Source organism: Bufo gargarizans, chromosome 7 (assembly GCF_014858855.1).
Source record: "Bufo gargarizans isolate SCDJY-AF-19 chromosome 7, ASM1485885v1, whole genome shotgun sequence".
NCBI lineage: Eukaryota > Metazoa > Chordata > Amphibia > Anura > Bufonidae > Bufo > Bufo gargarizans.
In genome coordinates this window covers 164509119-164532521 of record NC_058086.1, presented here as the reverse complement: position 1 = coordinate 164532521, position 23403 = coordinate 164509119, and the positions used below count along the sequence as shown (strand labels likewise).

General features: G+C 44.5%; 1 pseudogene; it reads left to right on the top strand.

Annotated features, from left to right (window-relative positions):
- The first annotated feature begins 22139 nt into the window (after positions 1-22139).
- On the top strand, positions 22140-23103 carry LOC122943067 (annotated as a pseudogene).
- The last annotated feature ends 300 nt before the right edge of the window (positions 23104-23403 follow it).

Below are 23403 nucleotides of genomic sequence, written 5' to 3'. Positions count from 1 at the left end.
TCTATCATCTATCTATCTCATATCTATCTATCTATCTATCATCTATCTATCTATCTATCTCATATCTATCTATCTATCTATCTATCTATCTATCTATCTATCTCATATCTATCTATCATCTATCTATCTCATATCTATCTATCTATCTCATATCTATCTATCTATCTCATATCTATCTATCATCTATCTATCTATCTCATATCTATCTATCTATCTATCTCATATCTATCTATCTATATATCTCATATCTATCATCTATCTACAGTATATATCTATCTCATATCTATTTATCTAAGAACAAAAACGAGGCAGCACTCCAAATAAAGTGAAGATTGGTGATGGACCCTCTTTATTCATCCCATGCAGCGTTTTGGTCCAACCCAATGAAGCCTTTGTCAACCCCTCATTGGGTTGGGACAAAACATTGCATTGGGGTGAATAAAGAGGGTCCATCACCAATCTTCACTTTATTTGGAGTGCTGCCTCATCTTTTGATTATCTATTGCAGTGATGGCGAACCTATGGAACGGGTGCCAGAGGCGGCACTCAGAGCCCTCTCTGTGGGCACCTGCACCCTGGAAAAAGTCTATGGTGTACCAATATGCCTTAGACTTTTCCCGCCATTCATCAGCGCAGGACGCACTATGAACAGCACAGGCAGCGCACTGAATGCAGGCAGGTTATTATAGCTAAATGATAAAGTACATGGCGGATATACTGTACTGGACTGTAGTATTCAGGTTACATTGCCCTGTTACCACTTTGAGATACAGTTTGGGCACTTGGTTTCAGTGCTGCTGTGTTTTCTATCTATCTATATCTATCTATCTATCTCATATCTATCTATCTATCTCATATCTATCTATCTATCTCATATCTATCATCTATCTATCTATCTCATATCTATCTATCTATCTATCTATCTCATATCTATCTATCTATCTATCTATCTATCTCATATCTATCTATCTATCTCATATCTATCTATCTATCTATCTATCTATCTATCTATCTATCTATCTATCTATCTATCTATCTATCTATCTATCTATCTCCTATCTATCTATCTTCTATCTATCTTCTATCTATCTATCTATCTATCTCATATCTATCTATCTTCTATCTATCTTCTATCTATCTATCTATCTATCTCATATCTATCTATCTATCTATCTATCTCATATCTATCTATCTATCTATCTATCTATCTCATATCTATCTATCTATCTATCTATCTATCTATCTATCTATCTATCTCATATCTATCTATCTATCTATCTATCTATCTTCTATCTATCTATCTATCTATCTATCTCATATCTATCTATCTATCTATCTCATATCTATCTATCTATCTATCTATCTATCTATCTCATATCTATCTATCTATCTATCTCATATCTATCTATCTATCTATCTATCTCATATCTATCTATCTATCTATCTATCTATCTATCTCATATCTATCTATCTATCTATCTATCTATCTTCTATCTATCTATCTATCTATCTATCTATCTATCTCATATCTATCTATCTATCTATCTCATATCTATCTATCTATCTCATATCTATCTATCTATCTCATATCTATCTATCTATCTATCTCATATCTATCTATCTATCTATCTCATATCTATCTATCTATCTATCTCATATCTATCTATCTATCTCATATCTATCTATCTATCTCATATCTATCTATCTATCTATCTATATAATACACACATTTCAGCTTTTTTGTTTCTTGTATAAACAGTCATGAATCTCAATGTTTTCATGCCTGTGCTTTTGGTGCCATGTTGTTCACATTTTTAATCGTGTTTTTCAAGTTCTGTGAAGAACCTATTGGAAGAAAAGGATGCAAATGAGCTCTTACAAGCTCAGCCTCTGATGCCACCAGATGTAAGGCAGCCGTCCTGTAAGTCGGTGTTTGACCCTCTTGGATAATAATCAGCATCTCATCTGCAGACAGCTGTTTCGGAGTGATAGCCCCTCATCGGTGCAGAGCTCTCTGGCTTAACTGGGTGAGAGGCCAGGTCAGGATTTTTTTTGGGGGGGGGGGTATTATCTCTGCTTGGGCCACGCCGATTAAGGCCTCTTTCACACGGGCGTCATGTTTTTTGCCCGGATAAGAGGCGGGTGCGTTGCGGGAAAATGCGCAATTTTTCCGTGCGAGTGCAAAACATTGTAATGCGTTTTGCACGCGCGTGAGAAAAATCGGCATGTTTGGTACCCAAACCCGAACTTTTTCACAGAAGTTTGGATTTGGGATCGGGGTTGTGTAGATTGTATTATATAACATGGTTATAAGGGAAAATAATAGCATTCTGAATACAGAATGCATAGTAAAATAGCGCTGGAGGGGTTAAAAAAATAAAATAAAAATTAACTCACCTTAATCCACTTGATCGCGCAGCCCGGCTTCTCTTCTGTCTGTCTTCTGTGCTGTGTGCAGGAAAAGGACCTGTGGTGACGTCACTCCGGTCATCACATGGTCCATCACATGATCTTTTACCATGGTGATGGACCATGTGATGACCGTAGTGATGTCACCACAGGTCCTTTTCCTGTACACAGCACAGAAGAGAAGCCGGGCTGCGCGAGCAAGTGGATTAAGGTGAGTTAAATTTTTTATTTTATTTTTAACCCCTCCAGCCCTATTGTACTATGCATTCTGTATTCAGAATGCTATTATTTTCCCTTATAACCATGTTATAAGGGAAAATAATAATGATCGGGTCTCCATCCCGATCGTCTCCTAGCAACCGTGCGTGAAAATCGCACCGCATCCGCACATGCTTGCGATTTTCACGCAGCCCCATTCACTTCTATGGGGCCTGCGTTGCGTGGAAAATGCACAATATAGAGCATGCTGCGATTTTCACGCAACGCACAAGTGATGCGTGAAAATCACCGCTCATGTGCACAGCCCCATAGAAATGAATAGGTCCGGATTCAGTGCGGGTGCAATGCGTTCACTTTACGCATTGCACCCGCGCGGAAATCTCGCCCGTGTGAAAGGGGCCTAAGGCCATTCTTTCCCCAAGCAGTGATAATACCCCCCCCTCCAAAAACCGCCACTGATCCAAAAGAGCAAAAAAAAAAAGGCTGCTAAATAAAATGCATTTTTGCAATGTGTGTAATATTTCACTTTAGACCTAAATGTAAGATCTGACCACCTAAAAAACAAGGCCACGAAAGATGCATCAGAAAAAACTAGAAAACAAAAACACTTTGTATGAAAGCAGCAAGATGAAGACTATGATCTAATGTTTGCATCTGCAAGACCATCAATGGGGCATCCAAAGAAAGAAAGAAAGCTCCTGAAAGGTGATACCGCTGTAAAGTATTTTATTAGGATCCTGATCTTTATTAGCGGCCTCTTTACGGTAAACAGCAGGAGGCGGCGGGTTATTTTTCGACCACGTGGACAGGCACTGTGGCGTTCCCCTCCACGTCTGAGGAGTTTGATGGAAGTTTTAATAGAACAGCAGTGTTATGAGAGCCGTCCAGTCCCCTCGTTCGGTAATCCAATCCCTCCAGGTCTTGTCATGTTATGAAGTGACGTGTTTGCTTTGGCCGATGGCGAGAGGCAGAGAGATGCTTGTAGGTAGGAACTCGATGTATTTGACCCGGCTCCAAAATCTGTTTTCTCCTTTCATCAAATTAGCTCAGCTGCAATGAATAAAATGCTGCCCGGGTTTTCTTTGGAAAAGGCCAATTCTGCATAAGAATTAAGAATGTGACAAAATTAACAACAGTAATGAAAATATTCAGTAACGTAACACGTCGAGTACGAGGATTAACCCATTAATGGATCTCCCACAAGGCAGACGGTCCCGTTAGAACTGCGGACGGCCACCTATGGACACCTGCATGTATTAGAACTAGATTTTAAATACCTTAACCCTAAGTTCACACCTGAGCGTTTTACAGCGCGTTCAAACGCGCTGTAAAACGCTCAACACGTGAAAACCAATGCTTCCCTATGGCCCTGGTTCACACTTGAGCGTTTTACAGCGCGTTTGAACGCGCTGTAAAACGCCCGACGCATAAACAAGTTCTTGAGGGTTTTTTGGGGCGTTTGTCGCGCGTTTGGGCCCATAGACTCATTGGACAACACTGCAGTCAATCACACAAACGCGCGTTTACTATTGCAAAAACGCGCGACAAATACACGCGTAAAACGCACGTCTCAGAAACGCTCAGGTGTGAACCCAGGGTAAAGGGGTTTTCCCATCTCAGACAATGGGGCCATATCACTAGGATATGCCCCTATTGTCTGATAGGTGCGGGACCTACACGAGAACTGAGCCCCACCTTCCCCGCTCCGTTCTCGGTATAGCGATATGCCCCTATTGTCTCAGATGCGAATACCCCTTTAAAGGGTAACTCGACCTACAATACAACCCTCCACTTGCTTTGTTAGACTATCCTTTGTTTAATTGTGCAGCTAGCATTATAGTATGTGCTCACACGGCATCAATTAAAGAAACACTCTAGAGCAGGCATGCTCAACCTGCGGCCCTCCAGCTGTTGTAAAACTACAACTCCAATAATGCCCTGCTGTAGGCTGATAGCTGTAGGCTGTTCGGGCATGCTGGGAGTTGTAGTTTTGCAACAGCTGGAGGGCCGCAGGTTGAGCATGCCTGCTCTAGAGTAAACGGATACACTAGGTGAGGCCTAGTCCAAGGTCTGCGGGGGGGCAGAGCATGACAGAGGGATTCACAGAATACCAAAGAGAGAATCCTACGCATTAGGAATTACACATCTGTTTCATGAAAATAAATGAGAGGTTGTCACGGCCACTGCCTCTGCATTGCTAAATAGTGGTATGACTTTCTTGTGACTCTCACATAACACGGCATCAGTGCGGATCCCCAGTTTAACCCCTTAAGGACACATGACGTACCGGTACGGCATGTTTCCCGAGTCCTTAAGGACACATGACGTACAGGTACGTCATGGCTTTAAATAGCGATGCCGGCGCTGCGGGGGTTAATCGGAACGGGATGCCGGCTGAAATCATTCAGCCGGCATCCTGTAACAATGCAGGGGGGGGTCATTTGACCCCCCCGCATCGACGATCGCAGAAAACCGCAGGTCAATTCAGACCTGCGGTTTTCTGCGTTTCCGGTCCATTCGGGTGTCCTGTGACCCGATGAACCGGAAAAAGACTGCGATCGGTGGCGTAATTTTACACCACCAATCGCAGTCCGAGGATTTGCAGAGGCGGAGCTGGCCCTGGTGCTGAACGCCGCTGTCCAGGGTGCTGATTGGTGCAGGGGAGAGAGGCGCGAGATTCAAACTTCCTGCGCTCCTCTCTCCCCTCCTCTTCCTGTCCAGCACCCTGACCGTGCAGCATCGTCCAGCACCAGCTCCTGTGTCCCCCTAATCGGCATCCATCACCCTCCTGCACCCATCGCCACCCAGGTAGGTTAGGGTCAGTGAGGGAGAGGCACCTTTAGGCAGGGATAGAAGGGAAAAGTTAGAAAAAAAAAAAAAAAAAAAAAAAGCACATTTATTCCAAACTTTTTTGTTTCAGCTACCATACCCCAGACCCCCCCTGCCACTTGCCCCCCTCCGCATCCCCCCCACCCACCAACCCCCCCCCCCCCACCAGACCCTTCCCCCACCACCACTTTTTTTTTTCTGCGTGCGCTGACTGGCCGGCACTTTTTAGCGTCCGTCCACTGTTAGCGCATCGCCCGCCCCACCACCCCACCGACCGCTGATAAGCGGTGGACCGCTGATCAGCAAGTTTGAACTTATTTTTTTTTTTTTTCTAACACTTGCCCATTTTTTTTGCCTGGACTTTTTTGTACGTGAACACCCGTGCCCCCACACACACGCACATAGAATAAAGGTTTACACGCACGCACATACACACGCACACACACACACCCATGGCCCGCCGGGTGTTCTCGGCCGAGGAGGCATATGCCCAGATTGCCTCCGACTCTGAGAGCCCCAGTGAGGATGAGGATGACCCCACGTTCCTTTTGTCATCCGCATCCTCCTCATCATCATCGGATGACGATGAGCCACCAAGGCAGCGGAGACGCCGCCAGGCGGAGCCAGGGGCCACACATGCTAGGGATCCTGTGGCCCACCCTAGTACGAGCCGCCCTGGGGTTCGTACTGGTTTCCCGGCCCACCAAATAAGTTCACCGGAGCCCCCTGCCGATGAACTTAGCTGGTGTCCCCCAGTGGACTTTGAGCCTGAGATTCCGGATTTCGCTGGCAATCCTGGAATCCAGATTCCCACAGTGGGGTTTACTGAAATAGACTTTTTTAGTTTTTTTTTCAGTAACCCACTGGTGAATTTGATGGTGGAGCAGACGAATCTGTACGCCCAACAGTTCGTCGCTCAAAACCCGGGCTCATTTTTGGCTAGACCCGGTGGCTGGACGCCGGTCAGTGCAGCCGAGATGAGGACATTTTGGGGCCTCGTGCTGCATATGGGTCTAGTGCAAAAACCCAGTGTCAGGCAATACTGGAGTGGGGACGTCCTGTACCAGACCCCACTGTACAGTACGGCCATGACACGCTCCCGGTTTGAGGCCATCCGGAAATGTCTGCATTATTCCGATAATGCAGCATGTCCCCCCCGAAGTGATCCTGCCTATGACCGGCTGTACAAGATACGGCCGGTCATCGATCACTTTGGGGCCACATTTCAGCAGGCCTACGTACCTGGAAGGGAGGTCGCGGTTGATGAGTCTCTCGTTGCGTTCAAGGGGAGACTCAGTTTCCGCCAATACATTCCCACAAAGCGGGCGAGGTATGGCGTGAAGCTATACAAAATTTGTGAGAGTACCTCAGGGTACACTTACAAATTTCGTGTGTACGAGGGGCGAGATTCCCGGATTCAACCACCAGAATGTCCCCCCACTCTGGGTGTTACCGGGAAACTCCTGTGGGACCTTATGTACCCACTGCTGGATAAGGGTTACCACTTGTACGTGGACAACTTTTATACCAGCATTCCCTTGTTCAGGTCCCTTGCCGCCAGATCCACGTTCGCTTGTGGGACCGTGCGGAAAAATCAACGCGGCCTCCCTGCCCACCCCCTCCAGGTACCTATCCCCAGGGGTGAGACCCGTGCCCTTACCAGTGGAAGCCTGTTGCTGGTCAGGTATAAGGACAAGAGGGATGTCCTTATGCTGTCCACAATCCACGGTAACGGCACCACCCCAGTCTCTGTGCGAGGTACCACGGCAACGGTCCTCAAGCCCGATTGTATCGTCGACTACAATCGGTATATGGGAGGAGTTGATCTCTCTGATCAAGTCCTCACGCCATATAACGCCATGCGCAAAACCCGGGCATGGTACAAAAAAGTTGCGGTCTACATGGTGCAGGTTGCCATGTACAACTCTTTTGTACTATCCCGAAGCGCTGGCAGCACAGGGACATTCCTCCAATTCTATGAGGCAGTCCTCAAAGACCTGATCTTTTCTGACCGGCAAAGAGCAGGCCGGAGTACCTCGGGAACTGGAGGTGCCCGGATCGTCCCTGGCCAACACTTTCCAGGTGTGGTCCCCCATACTGGAAAGAAGGGACGAACCCAAAAAAGATGCAGAGTGTGTCACAAGAGGGGGATACGGAAGGACACCACTACTCAGTGTGACACTTGCCCCGATCATCCGGGCCTCTGCGTTATCGATTGCTTCAGGGAGTATCACACTTCCATGGAGTACTAAATTTTTATAATCTCCAACAGTCCCCTAGAGAACATAAAACACTATGTCTCTCAGACTTTGGAGACACAGAAACAATTTTTTTTCCCCAAAAAAATATTAGTTTTAGTGCAGGCATCCTCAAACTGCGGCCCCCCAGATGTTGTAAAACTATAACTCCCAGCATGCCCAGACAACCTACAGCCATCAGCAGGGCATGGTGGGAATTGTAGTTTTACAACATCTGGAGGGCCGCAGCTATAAAAATAACATTTGACCAAACCCCTCGGATGAACGGTGTTAAAAATATAAAATAAAAACGGTGCCAAAACACCCATTTTTGGGCAAAATTTCCATTTGAATCCTTTTTTTCCAGTAATAAAGCAAGGGTTAACAGCCAAAAAAAACTCAATATTTATGGCCCTGATTCTGTAGTTTGCAGAAACACCCCATATGTGGTCGTAAATGGCTATATAGCCGCACGGCAGGGCATAGAACGAAGGGAACTCCATATGGTTTCTGGAAGGCAGATTTTGATGGACAGTTTTTTTTTTTGACACCATGTCCCATTAGAAGCCCCCCCTGATGTAGCCTAGACTAGAAACTCCAAAAAAGTGACCCCATCTAAGAAACTACACCCCTCAAGGTATTCAAAAGTTACTTTATAAACTATGTTAACCCTTTAGGTGTTCCACAAAACTAAATAGCAAATGTAGAAAAATTTTAGAATTTTATTTTTTTGTTACCTTGCCTCAAAAAAGTGTAATATAGAGCAACCAAAAATCATATTTACCCCTAAAATAGTACCAAAACAACAACCACCTTATCCCATAGTTTCCTAGATGGGGTCACTTTTATGGAGTTTCTACTCTAGGGGTGCATCAGGGGGCTTGAAAGGGTACATGGTGTAAATAAACCAGTCCAGCAAAATCTGCCTTCCAAAAACCATATGACGTTCCCCTTCTTCTATGTCCTGCCGTTTAGCCAAATAGTAGTTTACCACCACATTTGGGGTGTTTTTGCAAACTACAGAATCAGGGTAACCCATTTTGAGTTTTGTTTGGCAGTTAACCCTTGTTTTACTCCTGGAAAAAATTGATTATATTGGAAAATTTTCCAAAAAATAGAAATTTCTAAATTGTTTCTCCATCTGCCAATAACTCTTGTGGAACACCTAAAGGGTTAACAAAGTTTGTAAACCCAGTTTTAAATACCTTGAGGGGTGTACTTTCTTAGATGGAGTCACTTTTTTGAAATTTCTATTCATGGGGTGCAACAGGGGGCTTCAAATGGGACATGGTATAAACAAAACCAGTCCTGCAAAATCTGCCTTCCAAAACCCATATGGCGTTCCCCTCTTTCTACGTGCTCCCGTTTGGCCAAACAGTAGTTTACGACCACATATGGGGTGTTTTTGCAAACTACAGAATCAGGGCAACCCATATTGAGTTTTGTTTGGCTGTTAACCCTTATTTTATTGCTGGAAAAAATGGGTTAAAATGGAAAATTTTCCAAAAAATAGAAATTTCTAAATTGTTTCTCCATCTGCCATTAACTCTTGTGGAACACCTAAAGGGTTAACAAAGTTTGTAAACCCAGTTTTGAATACCTTGAGGGGTGTACTTTCTTAGATGGAGTCACTTTTTTGAAATTTTTATTCTAGGGGTACAACAGGGGGCTTCAAATGGGACATGGTATAAACAAAACCAGTCCTGCCAAATCTGCCTTCCAAAACCCATATGGTGTTCCCCTCCTTCTATGTCCTCCCGTTCGGCCAAACAGTAGTTTACGACCACATATGGGGTGTTTTTGCAAACTACAGAATCAGGGCAACCCATTTTAAGTTTTGTTTGGCAGTTAACCCTTGTTTTACTCCTGGAAAAAATTGATTATATTGGAAAATTTTCCAAAAAATAGAAATTTCTAAATTGTTTCTCCATCTGCCAATAACTCTTGTGGAACACCTAAAGGGTTAACAAAGTTTGTAAACCCAGTTTTGAATACCTTGAGGGGTGTACTTTCTTAGATGGAGTCACTTTTTTGAAATTTCTATTCTAGGGGTGCAACAGGGGGCTTCAAATGGGACATGGTATAAACAAAACCAGTCCTGCAAAATCTGCCTTCCAAAACCCATATGGCGTTCCCCTCTTTCTACGTGCTCCCGTTTGGCCAAACAGTAGTTTACGACCACATATGGGGTGTTTCTGCAAACTACAGAATCAGGGCAACCCATTTTGAGTTTTGTTTGGCAGTTAACCCTTGTTTTTTTCCTGGAAAAAATTTATTATATTGGAAAATTTTCAAAAAATCTAAATTCTAAAAATGTATGTCCATTTGCCATGAAGTGTTGTGGAAGACCTAAAGGGTTAACAAAGTTTGTAAAAACAGTTTTGAATACCTTGAGGGGTGTAGTTTCTAGAATGGGGTCATTTTTGGGTGGTTTCTATTATGTAAGCCTCACAAAGTGACTTCAAACCTGAACTGGTCCATAAAAAGTGGGATTTTGAAGATTTCTGAAAATTTCAAAATTTGCTTCTAAACTTCTAAGCCTTGTAACATCCCCAAAAAATAAAATATCATTCCCAAAATGCTACAAACATGAAGTAGACATATGGGGAATGTAAAGTCATCACAATTTTTGGGGGTATTACTATGTATTACAGAAGTAGAGAAACTGAAACTTTGAAATTTGCCAATTTTTCAAAATTTTTGGTAAATATGGTATTTTTTTATGCAAAAAAATTAACTTTTTTGACCCAATTTTAGCAGTGTCATGAAGTACAATATGCGACGAAAAAACAATCTCAGAACGGCCTGGGTAAGTCAAAGCGTTTTAAAGTTATCAGCACTTAAAGTGACAGTGGTCAGATTTGCAAAAAATGGCCTGGTCCTTAAGGTGAAATAGGGCTGTGTCCTTAAGGGGTTAAAGGGGTTGTTCATTAAATATTAAGTTTATTGTATAATTCATTAAAACAAAAGCACATTTGCTATTTACATGCTGTTATGTAAATGATCCAAGGAAGACATATGAAATTTACTTACACTAGTACGGCGCCACCTTGTGTTCACAGTGTATAGCGATGCGCATGTCCATCTACTGAGCTGAGTGCTGGTGGACGTGCATGCTCAGTCACTCTCCCCACAGTCTGGTCTGTACATGATGATCCTCTGCTCACTGCACGGCAGCCAATAGAAATAGCTATCTGCCCTGCTTGTCAGGAGAGGAGCAGAGCCTCTGCAATACATGGCAGCATAGCTGAGAAGACTGCTTCTGCAGGGGGGAAGGAATTAGATTCTCAGCTGCCAGAGGGGGAAGGAGACTGATTCTGTCTGGAACAAACCTCCAGCAGCACCAAGGGGGATGTGTGGAAACAGAAACATTATTATAAATTGTGGTGACTTTCTTTGCATTGCAGCAGCCATTATCAGCCTTTCTGGACGCTTAGTATAAAAATGATTCATGAGATCAGCCTTTTAGATGTAAACTGAGCAAGCTGGGATATGCTGAAGACTTCCAAGAGGGAAAAACATTCTGGACCGTTATGGTATATCCCATCTTGCCCGTGAGCATTGTCTTTTCTGGGAATATGTGATTGGCGTAAATACTGATCTATCAAATTCTGTCATGGAGGGTAGGTAGCATGTAGTCACCCTAATGGGTACTTTGAAATATGGGTGTGTAAAACGAGGACAGAAAGGATACTGGGCAGCGGCGCTCGCTGACTGTGGCCCTGCACACCCTTCAAGATATTGTTCTATCAGTTAAACATGTCGGGGGGCAACTGTGTATATATTAGGGTTGTTTCGATACCAGAATTTTGATTCGGTTTCAATACCATAAAAAAGTATTGCAATACTCGATACCATTCAATACCACGCGAAAAAAATAAAATGCCAAAACAAGCCGCATGCATTCAGCATTTTATGGAATGTCCGGCCCATAATAGAACAGTCCTATCCTATTTTTTGGGGGGGACAAGGTGACTAAAATAAAAAAAAATTGCGAATCGCGCAGTTTTTCTTTTCTTTTTTTTTCTTTCAGTGTTCACCACATTTTTTTTTATATTTTGGACTTTTCGGACGTGGCAATATGTAATATTTTATTTATTTGTTGTTTATATATTTTATATGTAAAATTTGGAAAGGGTGTGATTTATACTATTTTGGTGTATTTTTTAAAACTTTTTTTTACAGTTTATTTAATAACTATTTCCCCCCCTTAGGGGTAGAACCTGGAATCTTTTAATCCCTTGTCCTATTTACCCTAATAGAGCTCTATCAGGGTGAATAGGACTTCACACTGTCCCTGGTGCCCTGTGCATAGTGCACACAGCAGCAGGGAGCTTACCATGGCAGCCAGGGCTTCAGGAGCATCCTGGCTGCCATGGTAACTGATCGGAGCCCCAGGATTACACTGCTGGAGCTCCGATCACAACTGCCACTACCACCAATAAGGGGAGGTGAGGGAACCCTGTGGCCACTGCGCAACCAATGTTTTTAATACGGGGGGGGGGAGGCGCACTGCACCACCAATGATAATTAACGTTTAATATACAAATACATCCGGCGGCAGAAACACATTGCCGGCACCCGACCTCTAACAGGGCGCTGCGATCAGCGGCACCTGAGGGGGGTGTCAGAGGTCGGGTGCCGGCAATGTGTTTCTGCCTCTTGTATTTGTAATGTATTAAACGTTAGTCATCATTGGTGGCGCAGTGCGCCCGCCCCTCCTCTTCTTTCCCATTGGTGGCAGCGGCGGCACTAGGGGGAGCGAGAGAGTCAGAGACTGCTTCCTTCTCCCCGTGCTGCTGTGGGAACATGGCCACGCTCATGTTCTCTCACACTAGGCTGTGCAGTAGCACAGCCTAGTATTTATAAAAGACAAATCCCGGTATCGTATTGATACCGGGACAAAAGTATCGACTGGGTATCGAAAGTTCGATACCCGAAACAACCCTAGTGTATATACAGAGGTTTGCTTCCTCCTGGTATTAGTTAGTGGGAAGCTGGATAAATAATTCCAAATGGGGTGGAATTGGAAAAAAAAACACACAATTGCATCATAGCTTTATGGGTTTTACAGCGTTCCTGTGCCCTTCATTCTTTGTGTCAGTATGATTACAACAATACTACATTTATATAGTTTTCCTTGTGTTTTAATAAAAAAAATATGATTTTTTTTCTTTCCGACAATATATTCTGACCCTCCTAACAGGTTTTTATTTTATTTTTTTCATCTATGAAGCTGTGTGAGGTCATATTATTTTACGATCTGCAGTTTTTATTGATACCATTTTCGAGTGTATATGACATTTTGGTCACTCTTTATTCCAAATTTTTGGGCAGTTGAAGCGAAGAAAAAAACGCCATTTTGATTTTTTTCTCAATAAATCCATTTATATTTTGATAGTATATTTTTAATAGTATTTTTTTAAATATTTTTTTATATTTTTAAATACACATATATTAAGTCCCTTTAGGGGACTTTAATAAACGGTTGTTAGACCGCTCGTCCCATAGACTGGAATGAGTTGCCATTGCAGCCCATAGGTGTCTTGTTCCTAAGTAGCCCCGCCAGTGGGGTTGAGCCAGGAGGCACCATGACTAATGTGTATGACCTCCTTCAGAGATTATTTATACCTTCAGATGCCTAGTTTTTCTTAGGGCCCATGCACGCAACCGTGTCCATGTGCCATTCGCATATTTTTTTGCGGATGGCCCATGGTCTACATTTTTCAGACATATTCTATCTTTTTGCAGAAAGGACATTCGGATGCGGAAAGCTTTGTGTGCTTTCGGCATTTGCATGCCAGTTCCGTGAAAATATAGATCATGTCCTATACTTTTCCTCAAAATGCAGACCACAGACCCGTTGAAGTCGAAATAAGGATGCAACACGGACAGTATACGTAGTTTGGGGATCTGCAATTTGTGGACCATGAAATGCAAACGGTCGTGTGCTTGAGGCCATGGGCGGCCATAATACAACCTTTTTTCATATACACACGGCTCCTGGACAACCCCATTCAAAGCCCCTCACTGCGCATCAGAGCTACGAGGGCAATAGCTAAGGGGTTAAAAATGAATTGACCTCAATCACAATGCTCAGTGGTGGGATTTACATGACCCACCTTGATTGGAGCCCGTTCTATCAATCCATCATCTCCTGCGTGAGCTCACACTTCCTCACATTACTCCCGAGCTGCCACCATCCGTCTCCAGACCACGACCCCTCATGTTCTGCATTTCAGATAAAGCCAGCAGTGTATTACAAGGCGGTATTACAGTAGCGGGTGTTCATGCTGTGTTTGAACAGTTCCCTTTAAAATACCCATTTTTTATTTTTGCATAAAATTACACCCAAGACACATCTTTCTTTTTCGCACTGAGTGCTTTCTGTCAAGCTGTTAGGCCAGCAAAGCCCCTTTAACCCTCCCTCATCCGTCCCAAGGGCCGACATAAGTGACTCAGACCCCTGGCATCAAATGCTTTTTCCCAACTTTGGGTCGGCCATGGCCAACACAGGTGTCCTGTCTCCCTGTCAGTCCTACACTGGCGACGAGGAATTCTACAGACCCTCAATCAAACCGACATTAAGTCATTCTTTTTTCCTCTGCTACCGGGGTGAATAGAAAAAGGGAAAAACTTGTAGGAACTTTTTTAAATTTATGTCAAAGATATTTTTTTTTTCAGTTTCCAAAGAAGCGTTTTCCCCTCCACAATGAGTGATTCACAAGCTTGTTTTTCAATATGTCTTAACACTTCTTTCCATAACTCTGGCAAAATCAAAGGGAAACGTGTTGAAATACCCATTAAGATATAATTTACACTGCTTAATCCAAGGCCACGCTCATTCACATACTTGTCAGAGGCTGGAATGTTCTCCAGACCTCCAGCTCCTATGTGGTAATAGGAAGCAAAAGCAGGAATCTGTCAATAAGGCCTAATGCGCACGACCGTGTGCTGGCCGGTCCCGTGCTGCCGACCGCAAATAGCAGTCCGCAATGCACGGGCACTGACCATGGGGCAGCCGCATGTGGATGGCGGACCCTTTCACTTGAATGGGGTCCGCGATCCGCATCCGACAGTCCGCACCGCAAAAAAGTAGTGCATGCACTACTTTTTTTCGGTGCGGAATCACGGGCAGAAACACCACGGAAGCACTCCTTGGGGGTCCGATCCGTGCTTCCACACCGCATCTCTGGGTTTGCGGACCCATTCAAGTGAATACGGCCACGGCGGGGCAACGACCGCGTGCATAAGCCCTTACTCTGTTATCCCAGTTCCTATCTATCTATTATCTATCTAACTATCTATCTATCTCCTATCAAATCAGCTTTATTGGCAGGACTAAATACATTGTAGCATTGCCAAAGCAAGTGGTAAATAATTGGGTAGGGTTGGGGGTGGGGACACGTCCAGGGTGGGGGTATAGGAGTCCATGGTATATCAGGCTCCTCTCAGTCTATGGCAGGCAGTAAGATATTGTGCTGCTGTGGCTGCTGTGTTCTCCTCTTCCCCCAGCAGTATGGAGAATCTCTCTTCCTCCTCCATGGAGGTAAAGTCTGGGCAGAGATCAGACAGTCTCCCTCACTGCTGAGTATTTGGGGCACCGCAGCAGGAAATGAGCCTCATCCTCCACGGCCTCCTGGTCGCACTGCTGGCACAGTCTGCTCTCCCTGGGCATGTACCTCTGTCGATGACACCCGGATTCAATGAGCAGGCTGTGGGCTATCTATTATCTATCTATCTCCTATCTATCTATCTCCTATCTATCTATCTATCTATCTCCTATCTATCTATCTCCTATCTATCTATCTATCTCCTATCTATCTATCTATCTATCTATCTATCTATCTCCTATCTATCTATCTCCTATCTATCTATCTACTTCCTATCTATCTATCTATCTATCTATCTATCTATCTCCTATCTATCTATCTATCTATCTATCTCCTATCTATATATTATCTATCTCCTATCTATCTAGTATTTATCTATCAATAAGTCCAAGCATGCAGTGTCAGCCATCATGGGGCATCCTCCCTGGATACAAAGTATCACTTCTGCATTGTTTACTTTAGCTATAAGAAGCTGGTTCTGATAAATTCTTCTGAAGCAAAGCATGCTGGAAGAAGGAACTGCAGTTCTACCTCCATGTAGCCTACAGCTTGCTTCAGACTAGGGATGGATGATACCGCCACATAGTGTCACAGTGTAGAGATAGTACCATGCAGTACTTTCTATACTTTGATTTTTCTGCTGACACTCACACTCAGGCCTCCTGCACACGACCGTTGTGTGCACCCGTGGCCGTTCAATGGGTCCGTGGAAAAATCGGAAAATGCACCGTTTTGCAGCCGAGGCACACTGTGCCACCAACGATATTCAAACTGGGGAGGGGGGGGGTCTGCCCCCTGCTGCCTGGCAGCCCTGATCTCTTACAGGAGAATATGATAGTACAATTAACCCCTTTAGGTGCCGCACCTGAAGAGGTTAATTGTGCTATCATATCCCCCTGTAAGAGATCGGGTGGTGCCAGGCAGCAGGGGGCAGTCTTGTACCAAGTTTGCAGTGTATTCTAACCTGAAGCGTCCCCATCACCATGGGAACGCCTCTGTGTTAGAATATACTGTCGGAAATGAGTTTCACGAAGTAGCTCATATCCGACAGTATATTCTAACGTAGAGGCGTTCCCATGGTGATGGGGACGCTTCAAGTTATGTTCGGGTGTCCGCCTGGCCGTGCGGAGGCAAGCGGATCCGTCCAGACTTATAATGTAAGTCAATGGGGACGGATCCGTTTGAAGATGACACACTGTGGCTCAATTTTCAAACGGATCCGTCCCCATTGACTTGCATTGTAATTCAGGACGGATCCGTTTGGCTCCGCACGGCCAGGCGGACGCCAAAACGACTTTTTTTTTCATGTCCGTGGATCCTCCAAAAATCAAGGAAGACCCACGGACGAAAAAACGGTCACGGATCACGGACCCACGGACCCCGTTTTTGCGGACCGTGTAAAAAAACGTTCGTGTGCAGGAGGCCTCAATCGAAGCCAATGAAAATTGCAGAGGTTGCCCAACATTTCCATTCATTTCTAATAGGAGGAAAAGAAAGCTGCCCAACAAATGCTGATGGTGACTGGGAAAGCTGGACACATACCAGTCTGACCTAATGTGAAGACCGGACTGTGTAGTTTATAGGATATGTAGCCGTTTCTGGTCAGACTCATTTGGGTTCATGCAGACGAGTGATGTAAAACTTGTCTGTGATCTCTCTACTAAAAACTGCTTCTGTTTGTCAGTTTTTTTTCCATATGGCATCCGTACGTCATCCATTTTTCAGATCCATAAAAAAACTGAAGAATGCCCATCCAGTGTTTCCTAGTGACCATCTGTGAAAAACATGGCATCCATGTGCTGTCCGTTTTTTTTAAAATCATGGGCAAGTCTTATATTGCATGCCGTGATTTTCTCTGAACCGGACAATGGCCGGTGATTAGAATCGAACATGTGAATCAGTCCATTTACCGTAATGTGTGAAGGAGGTGAATATCAGTGGTCTGCAGCCCTCAGAGTACTGTTGGCGGACCCTGCTGATGGTTTGATGTGTATGGAGGCTCTCCGTGTTTCACTCAGCTGTAGGGTTTGTTCACACGAATGTATGGGCTCCGTGCTGCGGGCCGCATACGGCGGTTCCGCAATACACGGGTCACAAGCCGTGTGCATTCCGCATCACGGATGCGGACCCATTTACTTGAATGGGTCCGCATATCCGGAGATGCGGAAAAGAAACACGGAATGGAACCCCACGGAAGCACTACGGAGTGCTTCTGTGGAGTTCCATTCCGTGCTTCCGTTTCGCAAAAAGATGGAACTTGTTCTATCTTTTAGCGGAACAGACGAATCACGGACCGCATTCAAGTGAATGGGTGTCTGCGATCGGCATGCGGCTGCCCACAGTAGGTGCCTGTGTATTGCGGACCGCAATTTGCAATCCACAGCACGGGCACAGAGCCCTTACGTTTGTGTGAACAAGCCCGTAGTCGGAGGAAGGCAAGGATTTTAAGTTTCACTAAACCCGTAACAAAACTTTTGTCATAGCAACGTACCAAAGGTTTTGTTGGTGGGAGACCCCGACTGATCGGAGAGAAGAATCGCTCTCATGTCGTGCTCTCTCTCTTCTCGTTCCAGGAGCCCATAGACTTTCTATTGAGCTCATGTCCTGCAGTGAGGAGAGAGCGCGATACGCGTGTACTTCTCTCTTGGTCGGTCGGTGTAGCGATCAGTGGGGGTCATTCAGACCCTCCCGATCAATACCTTTGATAGGTTGGTATTTTTTTAACAGTTTTGTTACATTTTAAATATGCCCAATCCATTTTGTCTCAGGAGATAAGCAGTTCACATGGTTCTTCTAGTGTTCTGAACTGTGTTCACCATAAAATACTATGAGGATCTAGTGGTGACCATATACATAAGTATATGTCACATGAACCAGCCAATTCTTGCAGGACCAGGACTATCCTATTGTATGGGGGTGCGTCAACTCCTCCCAACAGATGATATCAGGGGAAGGAAGGATCGGACATATACCTGAACGTTTGGTTCTCAACGGAGATACGCTGTCAAAAGAGGTGTCTAGCAGTGGCCTACTCTCCTTCACCCATTGACAATACGTGCATGCTCAGTTGAGGGTGCAATATGTATGAGGAGTTCGGAAGAATAGCAGCCAGGCAAATGAACATTTGGACTACAGCTATGGAGGAACTATGGGCTCGTTAAATTTGTGAATCCCTGTTCTGTCTCAATGCAGCCTATTAAAACCAAAAGGATCATTCTCTTTTGTCTCGTCCCATTAACCGTCTTTACTCCAAATTTGTTTTTTTCATGCTTAAAATATCCCAATTCCCCATAGGCGATACCTAAGCCTGTTTTCATAAGGTCTTTATTTCGGAAAAAGCAGAAACACACCCATCGGCTTGTTCTAGGGTTTGTGGATCTAAAGTAATATTGAAGGATTCTGGATATTAATAGCCATTTCTGGTCGGCGTTCCTCCGCTGACGCTGTCAGACTCACAAGAAGTAATTGCAAGCATATTTGATTTCTGTGGCCGAACACGCTCCTATAATACATGAATAGTGGCGGTTATATTAAGTAGCTGCCTTGATATGGACAGTCACGTTCCCTTTCGAGATGCTTGCCAGGACAAGCATGTTTTGCCAGTTTCGTGGTAGAAAGGGAGGCGAGGCGAAGAAATTCAAGTTTTTGGCTGCTTAGTGATGCTTGGAGACAGCAAAAAATTTGAGAGCTGAGTGTGGAGAAACGAAGATGACTAATTACTGTTTACTACCTGTAGAGGAGACGGATTTCATTTTATTAAGTGCTTCTGTCACCACAGACAAGCCCTTGTGGCCATATCAGCGGATCGATGGGGGTCTGGCTCCCGACAACCTGGGCAAACATTCTGACAGGGGCGGACTGGGAACTTAAAGTGGCCCTGGAAAAAATACTAAACGTGGCCCCATTTTGTAGTCAGTTCCAAATTGATGGAAGGCAGGGCCGGCAATACCATATTGCTGCACATTATACCACCCCGACAGAGCCAAATACCACAGTCCATCACAAAATACCGCCAGCAGCACAAAATACAACCCCAGAAATTTCCACTGGACGGCCATGAGGCGGCTCCCTGGGCATCGGCCCACTGGGAAATTTCCCTGTAGGGTCTATGGCCAATCCGACCCCTGGATTTAGATGAGGGAACCCACAGCCAGCCAGGGATTTCCAACTGCAAGGGGTGTGTAGTATAATATGGTGGACAGGTAATGGACGACTGCCGGGGGTAGGGGGCCAATAATAAATATAGGAAAAATGTACCCAAAATGGGAAGTTAAGTTGAAACTGAAATTTGCTCAGTTTTAAGATTTGATTCCACGTTGAAATCTTCATCAAATCTGCATCGAATGCATGTGAATGGAGTCTTTGTAACCCCTGTTCGTGCTGCAGAAACAAAAATCTGTGAGATGTAGCATGATCCTTAATGGTGCTACTCCTAGTGCAGATACTTGGCACATGAAACTGCACATCCACAGTGCGGGCTCAGGTTTCTGATCATGCCCTGACTGGTAACTACTATAGATGGGTGAGACTTTGCTCCAGGTGGCCTTCCTCTATACCTGCATCTACCAATATGTAAAGGACTCTCACTGAGCCCCTGACTCCTAACGATTGTTTGTATCAGTGTGGGAGCCCTGCAGTGCCCCCACAGGACAAATGAAGGAATGCACAATTCGGAATAGGCTTGCACAAGCATGTGAGATCTTCTGCAGCATGGGACACGCTTTGCAGCCACTCTTTGCTTAGGGTAATAGATGAGGACCCTCTATGGATTTTCAAGTAGGACGTTTAAAAATTAGCTTTTAAAACCAGAGAGCCCATTTTATTCATCAAAGGGCGATTTGGAAGCAGCCATGTTTATCCATCGATCTCGGCACAGACTTATTCCACGTCAGTCGATTTTTTTGTGACAGTTGGCTGGCTCGCTGGGGTTCGCCATGTCCAGTAGTAGCCAATCACAGGTTTGCTTTCATATTCTTAATATATGATGGTTAGAAAATTGGGTTTTTCAGGAATTAAATATGGCTGACTTGTCCTCAGGATAAGTAACCAGTATCTGATCCGTTGGGGGTTTGACTCCCGACACCCTGCCAATCATCTTTTTTGAGGGGATGATCGATGCCGCCTCTTCATAGTATACCAAGCACAGCACCGTACATTATATGGTGGCTTTACTTGGTACTGCAGCTCAAGCTCATTAACTTAAATCAGACTGAGCCGCTAAAATTCCAGGAGCAAATTAGGAACTTAAAGTGGAAAAAAAAATAAAAAAGCGGCCCTATGTCCTAGGCGCATCCAGATTGACAGAAGGCAGAGCAACAACAATAGGCAGGGACAACAGAAGTAGTCAAGGTTAGCAGTACCTTAGTGCAGCACAAAATACCGCCCCAGCAGAACCAAATATCACAATGTCGCATAAAATACTGCCACCCATGTTGCAGTATTTAGTTGTATCACTGTCCTGAGGAATGGAGATACAGTTGAATTCGGGAGGGCATTTGGGGATGCCAGCCAGGGGCATATTAATTACTGCTGAGAGCATCAGATCATTATGTACCCAGCTGGCGGCCATGAGGAGGTTTGAGGCGGCCCTCTGGGCATCAGCCCACTGGGGAGTTTCCCTGTGGGTTCTATGACCTGCCCACCCATGTATGAATGATGGAGGTCAGGCCCAGGAAGAGGCTGCAGCTGATCAGCTCAGATGCTGGGAGTCAGACCCCCACCGATCTGATGTTGATGACCCACCCTGAGGATGTGTCCAGTAGTTCAATCCTGGAAAACCCCCTTTAAGGTCTGGTCGGTTGCTGTCAGATATTGCCCCTTACCTCCATATCACCTGTTTTCATTACATTCACCCAGATTGTGCTGGGTGCTGAAGACCACTTCATCATTATGTCTGTTTCTCTGTCTCTTCAGGAGCCCAAGACTTCCTCAAGACAAAGCAGAATTCTCCGGCACAGATGTATAATAATATGGGGGCTCACGCAGACCAGCTTGCAAAATATATCCGGCATGGCAGTTGGTGACTGTGTTTTGCAATCTTACCAGTTTCCGGAAACCACTGTGCAGTGGTTCACAACATGGAATGCCAGTCCAGCTGTACAGAGATATATCAATATCTTATGCAGGACCCATACAGATACAATATTTTTATTCCATAAAGTAGCTGTTGCGCAACTTTTTGAAACAAGCCTTCCCTTATGGAAGTGTGACTGATGACAACTTACATAAGATATGCATTCTGAGGGTACAGGTTCTTATTGAAAAGATCCACCAGTGTATAGAAACTTTATTCAAGTAATGGTTCATGGGAAGAATCTATGCAAATTACCTCTCTTTCAAAATAAAGGAAACTGCCTGAAAAGGCAAAACTCCTTCAAAAGGAACGGATACTTCTCTATAGACAGTTGTTACAGGATTCTGGTGCCTGATCTGTACAAAGCAAGGGACTGGTTGGCTGGATGAGATGCCTTGGATGCAGGTCTGGGGGACGGGGTGGGACTGGTTCTGATTGAAGAAATCCACTTACTTTAGGCAATGTGGTTTAAGAAAGAGGCATGTGATCCAGACAACCAATACCCTGCTCTTAACTGACGAGGGGCAAGGACCTCGAAACAGCTGGACGTCCCTTCCTTTTGTAAAAGTCTCTGATCTGTAACCGTTTTATCGTTAGAGGACACCTTTGCAAAGTTGAAGTCACAATCAGCCATGACATTGGTTATAAAATGAATGTTTCATATTATATTTGTATATACCAGTCTTATATTGGAGGCATCTTGAAACTTTTTGATACAACAGATTACACCTTATGAGATGATCAAAAAAAAAGAACTTGATGGCCATTATTGGTGGTGGCATCTCAGGCTTGGTCTGGCCATCAAGACTGTCCCAACTGGCTATAACGGACTATAACATTTTCGACACTGGATAAAATGCCTTCAGGTGGCAGATGTAGTAGTCAGCTCATCAATATTGAACGTAAACTTCATATATTTGATCATGTTGATCTGAGAGCGATCCTAGGTTTTCCAAAAATAATGTCCTTCCTGTGCAGCAAAAGGGCAGTGGAAGTGTGGCCTGGTAAAGTTCTTCACCTTAGACTGGGTGAAAAGTCATCAGAAGTGAAGAACTTACAGGGTTTTATTGGGACTAGAGGAATGCACTCAATTGTCCACATGAAAGGAAATAAATGGGTCATCAGCTGGTTTAATGACTTGGTAGTTGCCCATAAAAGGAAGTGTGCACCTCATCTGATGGCTGATGCCGGTGCACTACAAATCCACAATGTCCTGACGGCGAATTTTGGACCCATTCTTTCACTGCAGACCAATGTCATGGAATTGTTCTGGGTACAGTTTGCTCTACCTTGGAAAATTATGGTTGACTTTGGTGGAACAGTCAGACATATTGTGAATTCGAAATAACACATCCAAATACAGCATAAAATCAGATGGACTGCTGGGCCATTATCAGCAGGAAGACTTTTGAGCCAACCATAGGGTTCATCAGGAGAAAGAAGTTACTGATTTGCTTCTGACAGTTTTTTTTTAGATAATTGGTATAAACTGACGGCTTGTAGCTCCATGTTTTACCAAAGTGCAGTTATGGGGTGCAGGCCTTGCAGCTAACCCCTTAATGTTCTACATGGCGAAGAATGCATCTTTCAGTCAGGTCAAAATTTAGGGATATGTGGAGACTAGCTAGTAAGTCCGAATGTAGAAGGAGCAGCCATTAGGGGCCTGGTTTTAGATGAGGTTATCAACCAGCATGTCAATGGAGAAAGAAAAGACGTAGGCTGAGAGAAAGGTCTAGAAGCAGAAGAGTGCAAGATTTCGATTGGGATACCAGTTATGCCTGTCAATCAGGGCAAACGGGAAGCCATTGAGCAGGGTTCACAGGCAGGAGCATTTGCTGTGGTTGGGACTAGTGATGGACGAACATCTGCCGGGACGGTTCGCGAACGCGATCAAATGTTCGCGAACCGCAAGTTCGCGGCGGGTCCCATTCATTTTAATGGCAGGCGAACCTGAAACACTTTCAGCTCATATTTGCAGCCAAAAAATAATTACTAGAAGTGCGAAATATCGGCAATATAATTT